This window comes from Anabrus simplex, chromosome 2, assembly GCF_040414725.1.
Source record: "Anabrus simplex isolate iqAnaSimp1 chromosome 2, ASM4041472v1, whole genome shotgun sequence".
Lineage (NCBI taxonomy): Eukaryota > Metazoa > Arthropoda > Insecta > Orthoptera > Tettigoniidae > Anabrus > Anabrus simplex.
Genome location: NC_090266.1, coordinates 423,601,124 through 423,617,893, shown reverse-complemented (window position 1 = coordinate 423,617,893; position 16,770 = coordinate 423,601,124). Strand labels below are relative to the sequence as shown.

At 39.6% G+C, this 16,770-nt stretch overlaps 1 protein-coding gene across 3 annotated transcripts in view; it reads left to right on the top strand.

Moving 5' to 3' along the window:
• mRpS18A (mitochondrial ribosomal protein S18A) overlaps positions 1 to 16,770 on the top strand; it is a 113,091-nt gene that overhangs the window by 74,897 nt on the left and 21,424 nt on the right. Inside the window, exon 4 of one of the 3 annotated variants that reach the window (XR_010859085.2) lies at positions 866 to 1,030. The exons of the other annotated variants lie outside the window; for them this stretch is intronic. The gene's annotated coding sequence lies outside the window, so the exon portion shown is untranslated. The remainder of the gene's footprint in view (positions 1 to 865; positions 1,031 to 16,770) is intronic. 3 annotated transcript variants of the gene reach the window in all.

Genomic DNA, 16,770 nt, shown 5'->3' with positions numbered 1-16,770 from the left:
GTGGAATTTTGGCTCAGTGACGGACTTCTCCTCTTACAGTCGAATGATCCTACTCCTGCGAAGACAAGGTTGGTCAATCTGGTTTCTTTGTCTGGTGGATCCCAATCTTCAAATATCCTCCCCTCCAGCTCTCGGTCGGTTGAATTTGAACTCGAGAACAAGGGAGCTACGTGACTGCTCTCGCCCAATGGCTCCTTTCAAACTTGAAATAAACGTTTCTGCTGGATCGATACCAGTTTGACTCTAACATAGGCACGGCCCTTCTCTCTTCCGGCCTTTGTCTAACTCCCATGCAATGATGCTATAATAAATAAACCTATAGCGTTATACATAATCAAATATTAATTACTTGGAGCATATGACGGTATGGTTTTGTACCATCACTCCTTTCATACAAAACATCATAGGGAAAAACAACTTTAGTAGTAGTAATGATTAACCTACTCCAGTTTTGTATCTCCTGCCTAGAATTCCAACTTTTGGATCTCTTGTCTACCAATATCAGTTTAGTTTTATATCATACCAATCCTTTAATTTCCAAACATTTTTAACTGCAAGCTTGTGATACTCTCTGCTATTAGAGTCAAGTAATCCGTGTAAACTGAAGTTCTCTCAAAATTTTGAGGAAGTGGAAAAGTGTCTAAATAAAATACTTTGTGCCATAAAGCAGCAGGAATAAATTACCTGAAATGGTGAAATATACAAGTGCATTATATAATCGAATACTCCACTCCATCAAATGATCTGCGTGCCCTAATTTTAGGACAGAAAATTAAAAATAAATTATATTTATTTTGTGTTTTATTTACTGAAAATGAATGCTACATAGTGACGTTTGCCTCATAATCTTCGCATGTTGTTGCAGAAGCATCCAGGACTCTACCTACAACAGCAAAAATAAATAAATAAATGAATTACAATTTTAATCGAATTGCCAAGTGACCATTGGATATTTTATCGACATGGATATTGGAATAAGATGAAATTGATCAATTTAGTAAAGCGAAGATGGCGGCAAGAGCAGACATGCGTAAGTTTAGTGCTGCTGCAGTGTGTGTTGTTTGTGTGGTAATAATCAGAGTTATTGCGCTTTACAATTCTCTGTGCGGTTCTATTTGAGTTAAGGAATCAGTGTGTGAAAGTGAAAAAGTGAGTTCTCCTTTTATATGGCTACTAGCAGAGAGAAACTACTACATTCCGGCATTCTCTCTCACTGGATGTACCGTTTTTCAGACTTATAGGTGCCTCCCTACAGCCTCTGAACCGAACAAGCCTAGGCCTGGTCGCTTGGCGATTAGGGGCTTGCTTTGCCTCCTGCTGGCGGGAGATACCCATATAAACCCCGGTCCCACCATTTGTGAAATGGAAACAGATCTATTGTCAGAACATGCAAACTTGTCTATAAAGTGGTCTTCCCCATCTACAGGACTGTCAGCTAACAACTGTGACACATACATTATAGACAGTTTTATTCATGGCCTCGGACTGAAACAATTTAATATGTACCCAACCCGTGGACCCAACACCCTAGACCTCATGCTCTCCTCAAAAGAACTTAAAACAACAACCCCAAGCAGAAACCATTTCCTCTGTGACCACCAGTCCGTCGATGCTGCATTCCTCCTGCCCCACCCCTCTATAAAGCCCCGCAGCAGGACATCCTCCTGCCCTACCTACATTAGGCACCGTGCAGACTGGCCTGCAGTTTGTTGTGCCCTGGAATTCCTTCCCTAGAGCCTTCTCGAAATAGCTGATATCGAATTGGCTCTTGATTTGCTGTACGACTGCCTGCAAGCTGCAGTTAAAGACTTCGTACCTGCACAAAGGCTTACTACCAGCAAGTATCAGCACTGGATGTCACAAGAGACCAGACTGATACCAAATAATAAGAAGAGAGCTTGGCGCCTGTGGAAAGATTTCCCTAACCCACACACTCACAATACTTTCGTTAAGATCCGCCTCCATGCAAGGTTTATGGTCAGAAGGGACTACAAAACACATGTAGACACAGTCAGTGAAAACGTCCAGAGCAATCCCAAGTGCTACTGGAGTCTCATCAACACAAGGAGAAGGATGGAGCGGATTCCTGTCAGCCTGAAGCACAACAAGCAACAGCAGATGGCCTCGAACGCAATGAACTGTTCAACAGATATTTCTTCTCCAACTTCTCCCCTCGCTCACAAAAGCAACTGCTCCCTCCCGTAGGTACAGTTTCAAATAGAACCCTATCAAACATAACTACCACACCAAGTGAAGTTCATAACCTTCTTCAAACTCTTCTTACAAACAAAGCTACTGGTCCCGACACTATAGGCCCTCTTTTCTTGAAACAGCCCATCTCTAAATTATTTAACAGATGTTTTGCTGCAGTCTATTTTCCTATGACCTGGAAACAGGCAAATATTGCCCCACTTCTCAAATCAGGCAGATTTAATATTTCATCTTATCGACCAATTTCTATTCCCCCACACTCCTTATCTGTGAAGAAATTATACACCAGCATCTCCTCACATTCACCTCCCCCTATATCTCAGCCAGTCAGCATGGTTTTCTACCAGGTGGCTCTTGTCTAACAAACCTGGCCACTCTGCTTAGTTTTACATAGCATTCCATTGCAGCTAAGTCACTGCTGGATATCTGTTATATAGACATTTTGAAAGCATTCATTTCTGTAGATCACACTCTGCTGCTCCATAAACTCTTCGAACGATTTGATATACATAGCAGTTCTGGCCCTTTTTGCTGGCTTCCTAAATAACTGTTGGCAGAGAGTGGTAATATCAGGCACATCATCCTCATGGTTACCAGTCACCTCCGGTGTCCCACAAGGCAGTGCTCTTGGCCCCTTGCTCTTTTCGTCGTCTATGAACAATCTGCCATCCAAACTCAACAAAACATCAAATACCTAAGTTTTTGTTAACGACTGCAAGGTATTCAAGGAGATCAGGAATCCAGCAGATACAGTTCTTCCACAGTCCTCACTTAATGTCCTCTCGAACTGGTGCCATACTTGGAAACTTATCCCCAATCCACAAAAATGCAGCCACATGACCATAACACTACGTAAATCTCCTCTACCGACATCATATTACCTACTCAACAAGCCCATCGCCGTAGTGTCAAAATGGTGTGACAGGTGTAATATTCGATACAAAGTTACAATTCAGGAACCATATAGAAATTTGTACAACCAGGGCTATGAAATAACTAGGTATTCTCTTCCGCTTCACAGAAATTTCTGATCCCACTGCTTTTCGTCACTTCTTCCTCATGATCATTCAACCTCTCTTGAACTATTGCTCTCCGATTTGGACAACAGCCTCCCCCTCCAATATCAACCAATTAGACAGAGCAGTGTCCTTCTTTGCTGCAATTGTTAGGAACAGAAACTCCAAGCTCAGAAATCCGTCTACGCAGCAGGTATTAAGGGCAATAAATGTATCACTGCTGCACATCAGGCGACAGGTAGCTGATCTGAGTTTCCTCCACGGGATCTTAAATGGGCATTACTGCTTGGAACATCTTGTCTCACTCTTCTCTCTCCCTGGTTCCTTCCCGCTCCACCAGAATCAACATCTTCTCCACATTCCCCACACTCAGCCCTCAATACTTCAACGATCTTTCCTAACCCGCCTCCCAACTCTAACAATATTAATATGAGACAAGAGCTTGATATAGCATTAAATAAAAGCATATTCGAAGGGGTGTAAATAGTCTCTTAGGGAGCAGATGATGTGAGGTGGTTATACTGCCATCTTGACCCACGACGACTTGGCTAGGAACATGGACATTCTCATGGTTTTCGATTTGGATGGTTGTTATTAGTAGGCCTGTGCACCTGATCTTGTTATCTTCTGCTATGTTTATTATATTTTATCATGAAAGTTTACATTTGTTAATTAGTCTGTTCACAGTACAAGGTTGCTTTTTTTTTTTTTTTTCTTTATGTTGCACTGACACAGATAGTTCTTACGGCGACTATGGGCTTAGGAATGGGAAGGAAGTGGCCGTGGCCTTAATTAAGGTACAGCCCCAGCATTTGCCTGTTTTGAAAATGGGAAACCACGGAAAACCATCTTCAGGGCTGCCGACAGTGGGGTTCGAACCAGTTGCTTTTTAGTGCTGCCCCGAATGGTTAGAGTCACTTGTAATAATCGTTTCAGTCTGTGTTTGTTTCATGAAAATTTTGTATTCAATTCTTCCTGTTTATTGTGATATCTAAATAGTTTAGAGATTTTCTTTCCCCTGATTCCATTGTGAATTTGATATCTTCATCCATTTCATTCACTAAACCTAATAAATTGTTCGGTTCTACTTTCTTCTCGTCAGTAATAACAAAAACATCGTCTATATGTCTCAGCCATACCCCTAAACTTTATGTTTTGTCAATTATTTTATTTGATTCCAAGTGATTCTGTGTAAATATTAGCCAAAATACCCGATGCTGTGGAACCCATCGCCAGCCCCTTAACCTGTTTATATAATATCTTATTATTGAAAACAGAATAATTATTGTCCAAAGTATAATTTAATATTTTCATGAATTCCTCTATTTCTACTTTACTTAGTTCACTGTAATTTGTCAAATTCTTCTTTATAACTTCTATTGTTTTGAATATTGGTATGTTGGAAAACGTGTCTTTTATATCAAGACTCTGAATTGTGCTACTTTTCTTTAATTCAAAATCCTTTTTTCTTTGCAAAAATCAACTGTTATTGTTGAGACTCCATTGTGAATTTGTTATCTTCATCCATTTCATTCACTAACACTAATAAATTGTTCGGTTTTATTTTCTTCCTGTCAAAAATAACAAAAATATCGTCTACACATCTCAGCCATACCTCTAAACTTTCTATTTTGTCAATTTTGTTAAATGTGCACGAGTAGCCAGTATAATCGCTAAAATACTAACTACTGTATAATGTTGACAGAGACATGGGTTCCTGAATGTTTCAAGGTTACTCATAGAGTTTTAATTCATAAGGGTGGAGATGTGAACGATATAAATTAATGGAGACCAATAACAGTATGTTCAATCCTAAGAAGAACCATTGAAAAGTTATTAGATAAACGGGTGAAAGATGTCATCTCCTTTAATCCAAATCAAGGAGGTTTTACCAGACTTCCTGGAACACACATTAATACTTCAATCATTAGTTCAGTATTGGAGAAAGCTAAACAAGAAAATGGTAATTCAGCAATATTATTCCTTGATATTACGAAGGCGTATGACAATATGGTCATAATCATGCATGTTCCACACTGGAAGCATCCAGTCTGTTATCAGAATTAAGAAGATTAATTATAAATTTACAGTCTGGATACTGCGCTACAATACAGACAATTAAGGGGGTAACAAAACACATTAATATTCAGAGGGGTGTTCTTCAGGGTGCAATACTTTCACCAGCGATATTTAATATGTGTATTGATTTCATAATTGAGTAATTATGTGAAAAATCAGTTACGGAGTCCTTTGGATATCCGCTTGTACCTGAAACTTGACAATCTCTCCATTATATGCTTCGCAGGTGATATTGTGTTGATAGCAAAAGAATCAAGAATCTGTTGAGGAACTGGGACTCAAAGCTATTAAAATGCTTGAAAGCATTGGGTTGGAAGACAATAAATCCAAGTGTTCCTGTGTTATAATAGATAAAGGAAATCTTAAGGAAGTAAATCTCAGCATTGTACCCTTGGAACTGGTGGAGCTGCGGTAATCTGGTCAAGGCTTCTGCCACGGTGCTCTGTAATAAAATATACTTACGGCTCAGAGACTCCCATCTGCATGGGGCGTGCTCATTTCGGAATCCTTCTTCTTCATCGGTACATAAGGGAATTAGATACTACAGGTACTATTTCTACTAAATGAGTGTGGGCCAGACTAAATTTTAACTGGTATTTTGTTTATCATACCATTTTTTAAATGGTTTCCCTTTCGAGAACAAGTGGCCACAAGCTTCCTTCGGTAATTGCCATTGAGGAAGGAGTGTTGTTTTGGATTAATTACGCTCATGGTTAAAATTTACACATAGTGCAGCAATGTACTTACGGCTTTCTGAACAGCCTGCCTCATATTCGCATTCTCCAATCGAAACCTTTCTGGAGGAATTGGTTTGTAAATAACAGGGCACATTATTAGCATCAGTTTTAATTTTGTTAAAAAACAACTACCCCTTCTGCATGATTAAAGATGAAATCCGAATAATATAATAAAATTATCTTATTTACAGTTTAACAGTGTACCCTGTATTATTAATGCTAGTCTCCCTCAAGCACTTTCCCGTGATATCACCGCACACTTCTTTTACATTGATTATATGGTTGCTGCTTGCCAGCATTTCCCCCTTTTCTTTAAGTAGAAATCCTCTGAAGTAGTTTCGGTCCCAGTTTATTTTTCAAAATCCTACGCACACAACAGTCAAAGTGATTCTGCAATCCGAAAGCTATCACACCAACTATTTTCTAGCTCTTCCACTAGAAACGGTATGGTAGAAAACTAGCCCATTTGCACACTCCCTATACTGTTTGTATTACATACATACATACATTCATACATACATACATACATTATCATTATAGACTGTTATGCCTTTCAGCGTTCAGTCTGCAAGCCTCTGTGAATTTACTAAACGTCGCCACAACCCTCGATTTGCAAATAGTGTTGTGGCCTCATTTAGCTCTATACCTCTTATCTTTAAATCGTTAGAAACCGAGTCTAACCATCGTCGTCTTGGTCTACCTCTACTTCTCTTACCCTCCATAGCAGAGTCCATTATTCTCCTAGGTAACCTATCCTCCTCCATTCGCCTCACATGACCCCACCACCAAAGCCGGTTTATGCGTACAGCTTCGTCCATCGAGTTCATTCCTAAATTAGCCTTTATCTCATCATTCCGAGTACTCTCCTGCCATTATTCCCACCTGTTTGTACCAGCAATATTTCTTGCTACTTTCATGTCTGTTACTTCTAACTTATGAATAAGATATCCTGAGTCCACCCAGCTTTCGCTCCCGTAAAGCAAAGTTGGTCTGGAAACAGACCGATGTAAAGATAGTTTCGCCTGGGAGCTCACTTCCTTCTTACAGAATACTGTTGATCGCAGCGGCGAGCTCACTGCATTAGCTTTACGACACCTTGATTCAATCTCACTTACTATATTACCATCCTGGGAGAACACACAACCTAAATACTTGAAATTATCAACCTGTTCTAGCTTTGTATCACCCACCTGACATTCAGTTCTGTTGAATTTCTTACCTACTGACATCAATTTAGTCTTCGAGTGGCTAATTTTCATACCATACTCATTGCACCTATTTTCTAGTTCCCAGATATTAGACTGTAGGCTTTCGGCACAATCTGCCATTAGGACCAAATCGTCAGCATAGGCCAGACTGCTTACTACATTTCCACCTAATTGAATCCCTCCCTGCCATTTTATACCTTTCAGCAGATGATCCATGTAAACTACGAAGAGCAAAGGTGAAAGATTCCAGCCTTGTCTAACCCCTGTAAGTACCCTGAACCAAGAACTCATTCTACCATCAATTCTCACTGAAGCCCAATTGTCAACATAAATGCCTTCGATTGCTTTCAATAATCTGCCTTTAATTCCATAGTCCCCCAGTATGGCGAACATCTTTTCCCTCGGTACCCTGTCATAAGCTTTCTCTAGATCTACAAAACATAAACACAACTGCCTATTCCTCTCGTAGCATTTTTCAATTACCTGGCGCATACTGACAATCTGATCCTGACCGCCTCTCTGTGGTCTGAAACCACACTGGTTTTCATCCAGTTTCCTCTCAACGACTGATCGCACCCTCCCTTCCAAGATGCCAGTGAATACTTTGCCAGGTATACTAATCGATGAGATACCTCGATAGTTGTTGCAATCCTTCGTGTTCCCTTGCTTATAGATAGACGCAATTACTGCTTTTGCCCAATCTGAAGGTACCTTACCAACACTCCATGCTAATTTTACTACTCTATGAAACCATTTCATCCCTGCCTTCCCACTATACTTCACCATTTCAGGTCTAATTTCATCTATTCCTGCTGCCTTATGACAATGGAGTTTATTTACCATCCTTTCCACTTCCTGAAGCATAATTTCACCAACATCATTTTCCTCCTCCCCATTTGCTTGGCTGTTCAAAACACCACCAGGATGATTTCCTTTTACATTGAGAAGATGTTCAAAATATTCCATCCACCTCTCCAGTGATTCCCTGGGATCTATTATGAGTTCCCCCGAATTACTCAAAACACTGTTCATTTCCTTTTTCCCTCCCTTCCTAAGATTCTTTATTACTGTCCAGAAAGGTTTCCCTGCTGCTTGCCCTAGCCTTTCCAAGTTGTTACCAAAATCTTCCCAGGACTTCTTTTTGGATTCAACAACTATTTGTTTCGCTCTGTTTCTTTCATCTACGTACAACTCCCTGTCTGCCTCGACCCTTGTTTGGAGCCATTTTTGATAAGCCTTCTTTTTTACGTTTACAAGCTGCTCTCACTTCATCATTCCACCAAGATGTTCGCCTTTTCCCATCTTTAAACACAGTTGTTCCTAGGCATTCCCTAGCTGTTTCTACTACAGCATCCCTGTATGCCACCCATTCACTTTCTATATCCTGAACCTGCTTACTGTCTACTGTTCGAAACTTCTCACTAATCATATCCATGTACTTCCGTCTAATTTGCTCTTCCTGGAGATTTTCTACCCTTATTCGTTTGCAGACAGATTTCACTTTCTCTACCCTAGGCCTAGAGATACGTAGTTCACTACAGATCAGATAGTGGTCTGTATCATCGAAAAATCTGCGGAAAACTCGTACATTCCTAATAGATTTCCTGAATTCGAAGTCGGTCAAGATATAGTCTATTATGGATCTGGTACCCCTAGCCTCCCTTGTGTAGCGGTGAATAGCCTTATGCTTGAAGAATGTATTTGTAACAGCTAAACCCATACTAGCACAGAAGTCCAGCAAACGCTTCCCATTCCCTTTAGTTTCCATATCTTCCCCACATTTACCAATCACCCTTTCGTATCCTTCAGTTCTATTCCCAACTCTCGCATTGAAATCGCCCATTAGCACTATTCTATCCTTGCTGTTGACCCTGACCACGATGTCACTCAATGCTTCATAAAACTTGTCAACTTCATCCTCATTCGCACCCTCACATGGTGAATACACGGACACAATTCTAGTCCTAATTCCTCCAACTGACAAATCTACCCACATCATTCGCTCATTTACGTGCCTAACAGAAACTATGTTCCGTGCAATGGTATTCCTGATAAAGAGCCCTACCCCAGACTCTGCCCTTCCCTTTCTAACACCCGTCAAGTACACTTTATAATCTCCTATATCTTCCTCATTATCTTTCCTTACCCGAATATCACTTACTCCTAGCACATCCAGATCCTCTTTGCTGACTCAGCCAGTTCTACTTTCTTTCTTCCATAAGCCCCATTAATATTGATAGCTCCCCATCAAATTCCATTTTGTTCGCCAAGTTGTTTCCAAGGAGTCCCTCGCCTGTCAAATGGGAGTGGGACTCCATTACTCCCATAGGTCCGAGGCTTGCTTAAAATGTTCTGAGCTCGGTAAATTCATGAAGCAGGATGCTGCCCTACTTGCACATAGTCCAAGTGAGGATTTCTCCTCTAACGGGTTATGGACCACCGGTGAATTGTATAGTCCTAGCCGCCTGAGCACAAGGAGGGCCAGGACTCAGAATGTGTCCGAGATGCCCACTCCCATTCCATAGTAACTGGTATCCCGACTCTCAGGACCACTTACTAGGCCACTCAGCCGTTGCCCATGGTTCACGAACTAGGACGTGACTACAGTAACCTACAAACATGAACCAGCTGTTTGTATTAAGTTTCTGGAAATCTTGTGCTACATAAATTAAGCCTACATCGACTTTTAAAGATTATGCTGAATTCTAGTATATGGTTTTCAATGTATCGATTCTCAAAAATTGTTGAATGCATTTATTCAATTCTGCCTGTCACTAAACACAAGCAAACTGGAAAGAGAAAAAAAATCATCCAAACTCTAGAAATGTTGATATATTCGTGACCTTGACCTCAGCTGGAAAGCGTGTTGAGACACTCGCTGCACAAGCCAGTGAGAGTGGGTAATGACAAACTGGAGTTTTCATAAGGACATTTTAACATAGAAACATAAACATAAAAATCATCTTATATTAGGACCAAAACAGTAATAGGCAATCCCAAGACTCCCATGGCTTTAGGTATCCAAGGTGCAACATCTGTTCTGGTCTCCAATCATATTAAAACACTAGCTTTATGTTGGGAAGGAGCAATTTCGACTCCCGTCTGAAAGCCCAGCGACTGCTTAGTGCCCTAAGGAAGTGCCGAAAACCTGTTCGGTGATACAATTCATGAAAGTAAAAAATAAACGTTAACACTGAACATAATGTGCTGGTGGATGTTTTACCCTCTTCAGGGCTGCCGATGGGATTCGAACCCACCATCTCCCCAATGTAAACTCACAGCTACGCGACCCTAACTGCACAGTCAACTCGTTTGGTAACAATAAAATTGGAGTTGAAGGTAAGTTACAGACGTTGTGTTTAAGAATAGTTCAAACAGAGAAAACAACGTGTATTTGCCAGTCAAAAAGCCCATCGAATTAAAACACTGGGGAATGCTGATTATGTAGAGGTTGCAAGGCAGTTACGGAAGTAGTACAGATATATGAACAGCTGTTGCATAGTTGAAGTTTTTGCATTAAAGAAGATCCCAGATGGATTAGATGGCCAATATCTGGTAGAAATTAAATGTCCTTTTTCATGTAGGGACAAGCCCATTTTTGTTCACTTTAATTGTAGCCTATCTTATCTTTACTTATTATATACATGAGACATCAAATTAAAGAGAAGTCACACGCAGGCCTACAACGCATAGGTAAAAGTATCTCTTTATGTGTTAAGTTGCTTTATTTATTTATTACCTAAGGGGAAATGTACAATAAGGGTACACAGAAATGAAGTATTCTTGTCTGCATCTGAGTATTTACATTAGAAGAAAAGCAAGAATTAGAACATGCATTGTTGAAGTCCTCTGTTTCTAGCTTACTTTGCCTGAGCTTTAGTCTTATACTTCTCTGAAATTCTCTCGGCTGCATCTGGTCATATGTTACTAGTTTTGAGCAACACATACAGATTTGGCTTGTATCCAGGGTTGACATTGACAAAAGATCTGCTGCAAACAGGAGAATACGGAGTAGGAGTTCATTGTCTCCCATCAACTGTATTCCTTTTCCGCACTGTATCCCAAGCTGTCCTTCTCAAACTGTGTTGCTTTTCATTTGAAAACCTGAAATCATGGTTCCAGCTGAATTGTCCTGTCTTGGTTGCACCCAACTACAGCACAGTATTGCTTCACAAGCTTCACCTCACAAGCTGAAGTGTAGGTACACAACAAGCTCGCATATCAAACACATCTCAGCCACACCAACAACAATAAATATAACATCACTGCACAGCTACAAATGGGAAAGGAACCACTACTTTGAACCCAATGTCACTCAAATTTTATGGACGTCACAGGACAACATGATTTGATTTTAACATAAGGCAACACACACAGCAGAGCTGAACATATTTTAGCCTAATTTTAACTACACGTCTGGCACTTTTTTTAAATTGGAAAGTGTTTTACTCTATGTACATACATGAAGACAAAATGTTTTACTTATACAATTTTACAAGCAAAGCATATCATTTAAACTCCAGGAACAGCAGCTGAGTGTACAACTGTGTAAATAAGACTTGAACACGGGAGTCAGCCAACAAGCAAGACACGTATATTGTATTCATCTTGTACATATATATATATATATGTTAGTTTTAAGTGTACCGAGCTCGATAGCTGCAGTCGCTTAAGTGCGGCCAGTATCTAGAATTCGGGAGATAGTAGGTTCGAACCCCACTGTCAGCAGCCCTGAAAATGGTTTTCCGTGGTTTCCCATTTTCACACCAGGCAAATGCTGGGGCTGTACCTTAATTAAGGCCACGGCCGCTTCCTTCCCACTCCTAGCCCTTCCCTGTCCCATAGTCGCCATAAGACCTATCTGTGTCGGTGCGACGTAAAGCAACTAGCAAAAAAAAAAAAAAAAAAATAGTTTTAAGTGAGATGTTTTATCAACTAATTTTAAGATCTTAAACATACTATTTTAGACATACAATGCATTGTTGTACATAGTGACATACTAGCTGATGTACCCGTGCTTCGCTACGGAATTTTATATTGTGTATAGAATTCTGGGTTAGGCAGAGTACGCGTTGTGAGCAAGATTGTATTAAATTGCATAGCTGTTAACGTTACCCTAGAAACGCGACGGGAAGTCCCAAACGTCATTTCTCATATGAAGAATGAGTTAGGGAATTTTCATTGTAATGGTAGTCACGCTTTCCTACCATCAGTCACAATCACACTCCACCTGCATTTCTAAGTCCTCAGAAAGACTGTTTTAGTGGTTTTCCAAACTGAAATGAACATACGTCATTACAATGACGTCAATAGGAATGGCACGATTAAATGCAATGCCTTCGTGTGAAATACTCGATCAAATGAAAAACCACACATTTTCTCACGTTTAACGAACAGGACTACGCTGCCGATCTAACAGTCCAAAGTTCCAGAGCTGGAATGATCAAAGCCGCAGACTGCCGAGAGCCGTGAACACTCTTCGTCCCTTTTCGGTGGGGAGAGGATCGAATATTAGCGACTCCCAGGGCAAAAACTATGCCCTTTTACTAATGTTTCCTAGGAGTACCCGATGAGTCGGAAAGTATCAATTCACTACACTGGCGGCGGAAAAAAGGCAAATTTTTCCTCCATGCCAGGGAAGAAACCCCCTCTTCACTGCTAATTTGGATTAAAATGAATATATAATTGAACAAAAATGAATAATAATAATAAGAAGAAGCTTTTCTTAAGAAATGTCTCTTTCAGAGTTGAATTTTGAGTTATTTAGTGAATTGTGGTGCTATAGTTTGGAATAGGCGTAAATTGTTATTCTAGACCAGGCCATACTACTACTACTACTACTACTACTACTACTACTACTACTACTACTACTAAGTAAGCGCCTTAAGTGTGTACATAGCTCATTCAAAACAGCGCGTCAGAGTAGGGATCGAATGCTGGAATACTATGATGACCAATGTGTCACGTACCAGCAGTATCAGAAAATGTATGAACCAGAGGAATGGCATGCTAAAGAAGAAAGTTTTCTAACTCCCCACCTATTTCCCGCCAGTATTCAGTCAGATTGCTATACTCAGTACGCAGCAGTAGTCCCATCTATCGGAGCTGAGAGGCAGCATAAGAGACAAAGAACATCACAACAAATTATGGTCAAAGTAATGTTATTGTTGATCAATGTTATGCGCTTTTGATATTGTAGGCCTTCACATTTAGTTTTCTTCCGACGCTGAAATACCACTCTTACCATAATCGGTACGGTAAAACTGAATAAAACAAAAATGATCGGAAATTGCATTCTCTATAACTTTTGCTGTGTAATACTTTTAGATACAAACGTATTTAAAAATTACATTTTAAGGGCCTTCCCCTAAACTACAATTTCATCCAGGGTGAATAAATTTTTTATAGCTTAGACTGTTGTTTCTTATTCCCCGACTCTATATACCGATTTTCATTAAATTATGTTAACCAGTTGATATGGACTTGCCAACAAAATTACAAATTCATGAATATTTGTGTTATCATAGCAGTTACGCTAAAAATATATAAGACATAAATGGTCGGAAATTTAATTCTATATAACTTTAGTTATATAGTATTTATCGATAGGACCACTAATAATATAAATATTTGAGAATTAAATTTAGGCCTTCCCCTAAACTACCATTTCACTCAGCCTGAATAAAATTATTTATAACCTAGATTGTAGGGGCTTATTTTCTGACTTTGCATACCAATTTTCATTAATATAGTACCACTAATAACATAAATATTTGAAAAATAAATTTTAGGCCTTCCCTTAAACTACCATTTCTATCAGCGTAATTAAAATTATTTATGGCCTAGATTGTAGCGACATATTCCCCGACTTTACATACCGATTTTCATTAAATTTTCTTTAGCCGTTTTCTAGTGATGCGTGTACATACATACAGACAGACAGACAGACAGAAATTACGGAAAAGTGAAAAGTGCACTTCCTTGTTACTGTGGACATGACCGATACAGAACTACCATTCTTTTCAAATTCTGAGCAATGTACAGACAAAACTCTTATTTTATATATATAGATTACATTTCAGGCCTTCCCCTAAACTACCATTTCACTCAGTGTGAATTACATTATTGATAGCCTAGATTATAGTGACCTATTCCCAGACTTTGCATACCAATTTTTGAGAAGATACGACCACTAATACAATAAATGTTTGAGAATTAAATTTTAGGCCTTCCCCTAAACTACCATTTTTCTCAGCGTGTATAGCCTATATTGTAGCGACTTATTTCCAATGTTTGTCTACTGATTTTCATTAAGGCACGACCACTAATAACATAAATATTTGAGAATTAAATTTCAGGCCTTCCCCTGAACTATCATTTCACTCAGCGTGATCAAAATAATTTATAGCCTAGATTGTAGCGGTTAATCACCCGACTTTACATTCCGATTTTCATTAAATTCTCTTCAATCGTTTTCTCGTGATGCGTGTACAGACAGACAGACAGACAGACAGACAGACAGACAGAAATTACGGAAAAGTAAAAAATGCATTTTCTTGCTATTGTGAACATGACCGATACAGAAATACCATTATTTTCAAATTATAAGCAATGTACAGACAAAACTCTTAATTTATATACAGGATGAAGCGAAATTCGCGCACTCAGGCGTCGCAGCGCGACTGCTCACATGCCAGCAATAAAAAAATGTCTCTCACAAAAGTTCGTCCTTCGAGTATATCCGGCAGAAAAAGGGCGTTGAAGAGTGGCAATCTGGCAACACTGTAACCACATGTAGGGTAACTACCTCTGTCAGCACGTATTCGTTGTGCTGTACAGTTGGTGCAGTGGTTACAGTTTTGGGTTAGCATTCAGGAGGTCAAGGGGTCGATCCTGGGTTGAAGCGTATTTTTTTTATATCATAAATGTAGTCCAGGTGGTATGGTATCTGGCAACTTAATCGTCAACAGCCATTGCAGCGGGTCCTCTAGAAACCCTTTGCACTTACATACTACGATCCTACAAATGGACGAACAATCGTTTCCCTTGGTCAGCTTTGAAAGACGTCCTTTCCACGTCGTAAGCGTGAAATTATTCGCACAAATTCATATACTAAATGCGAAACCTGTTTTCTTTCTACCGTCCTCCAACGATCTCATAGATTAGTAGCAACTGTTATTCTTGCCTCGTTCAAGTCCATTGTATTTCGTAAGGGCTTACGTTACCAGTAGGCCTAGCAAGGTATTTGTTGTGTTCAGCGTTACAAAATGTTGTAAACGTAGGATACATGAGACCTAAGGTACGGTGTCTTACTGTATTACAGTATGTAATGTCCGATGGAAATTAGTAAACAAAAAATTGCGCCTTAACCCAGGATCGAACCCTCTACCACCTGCATGCCAACCCAAAACCCTATCCAATGCACCAACTGCTCAGCACGGATACACGATGCTGACAGAGGTACTTACCGTATATGTGGTTACAGTGTTGCCAGATTGCCACTATTCAACGTCCTTTCTCTGCCTGATATACTCGCAGGACGAACTTTTGTGAAAGACATTTTTTATTGCTGGCATGTAGGGAGTCGCACTGCGACGCCCGAGTGCGTGAATTTCGCTTCACTCTGTATATAGATTACATTTCAGCCCTTCCCCTAAACTACCATTTCACTCAGTGTGAATAACATTATTGATAGCCTAGATTATAGCGACCTATTCCCCGACTTTGCATACTAATTTTCGTGAAGATAAGACCACTAATACAATAAATATTTGACAATTAAATTTTAGGCCTTCCCCTAAACTACCTTTATTCTCAGCGTGTATAGCCTGTATTGTGGCGACTTATTTCCCATCTTTGTCTACCGATTTTCATTAAGACACGACCACTAATAACATAAATATTTGAGAATTAAATTTCAGGCCTTCCCTAAACTACTATTTCGCTCAGCGCGATTAAAATAATTTATAGCCTAGATAGTAGCGGTTCAACACCCGACTGTACATTCCGATTTTCATTAAATTCTCTTCAGCCGTTTTCTCGTGATGCGTGTACAGACAGACAGACAGAAAGACAGACAGACAGACAGAAATTACGGAAAAGTAAAAAATGCATTTTCTTGTTACTGTGAACATGAACGATACAGAAACGCCATTCTTTTCAAATTCTGAGCAATGTACAAACTCTTATTTTATATATAGATTACATTTCAGGCCTTCCCCTAAACTACCATTTCACTCAATGTGAATAACATTATTGATAGCCTAGATTATAGCGACCTATTCCCCGACTTCGCACACCAATTTTCGTGAAGATACGACCACTAATACAATAAATATTTGACAATTAAATTTTAGGCCTACCCCTAAACTACCATGTTTCTCAGCGTGTATATCCTATATTGTAGCGACTTATTTCACATGTTTGTCTACCGATTTTCATTAAGACACGACCAATAATAACATAAATATTTGAGAATTAAATTTCATTCTTCCCCTAAACTACCATTTTACTCAGCGT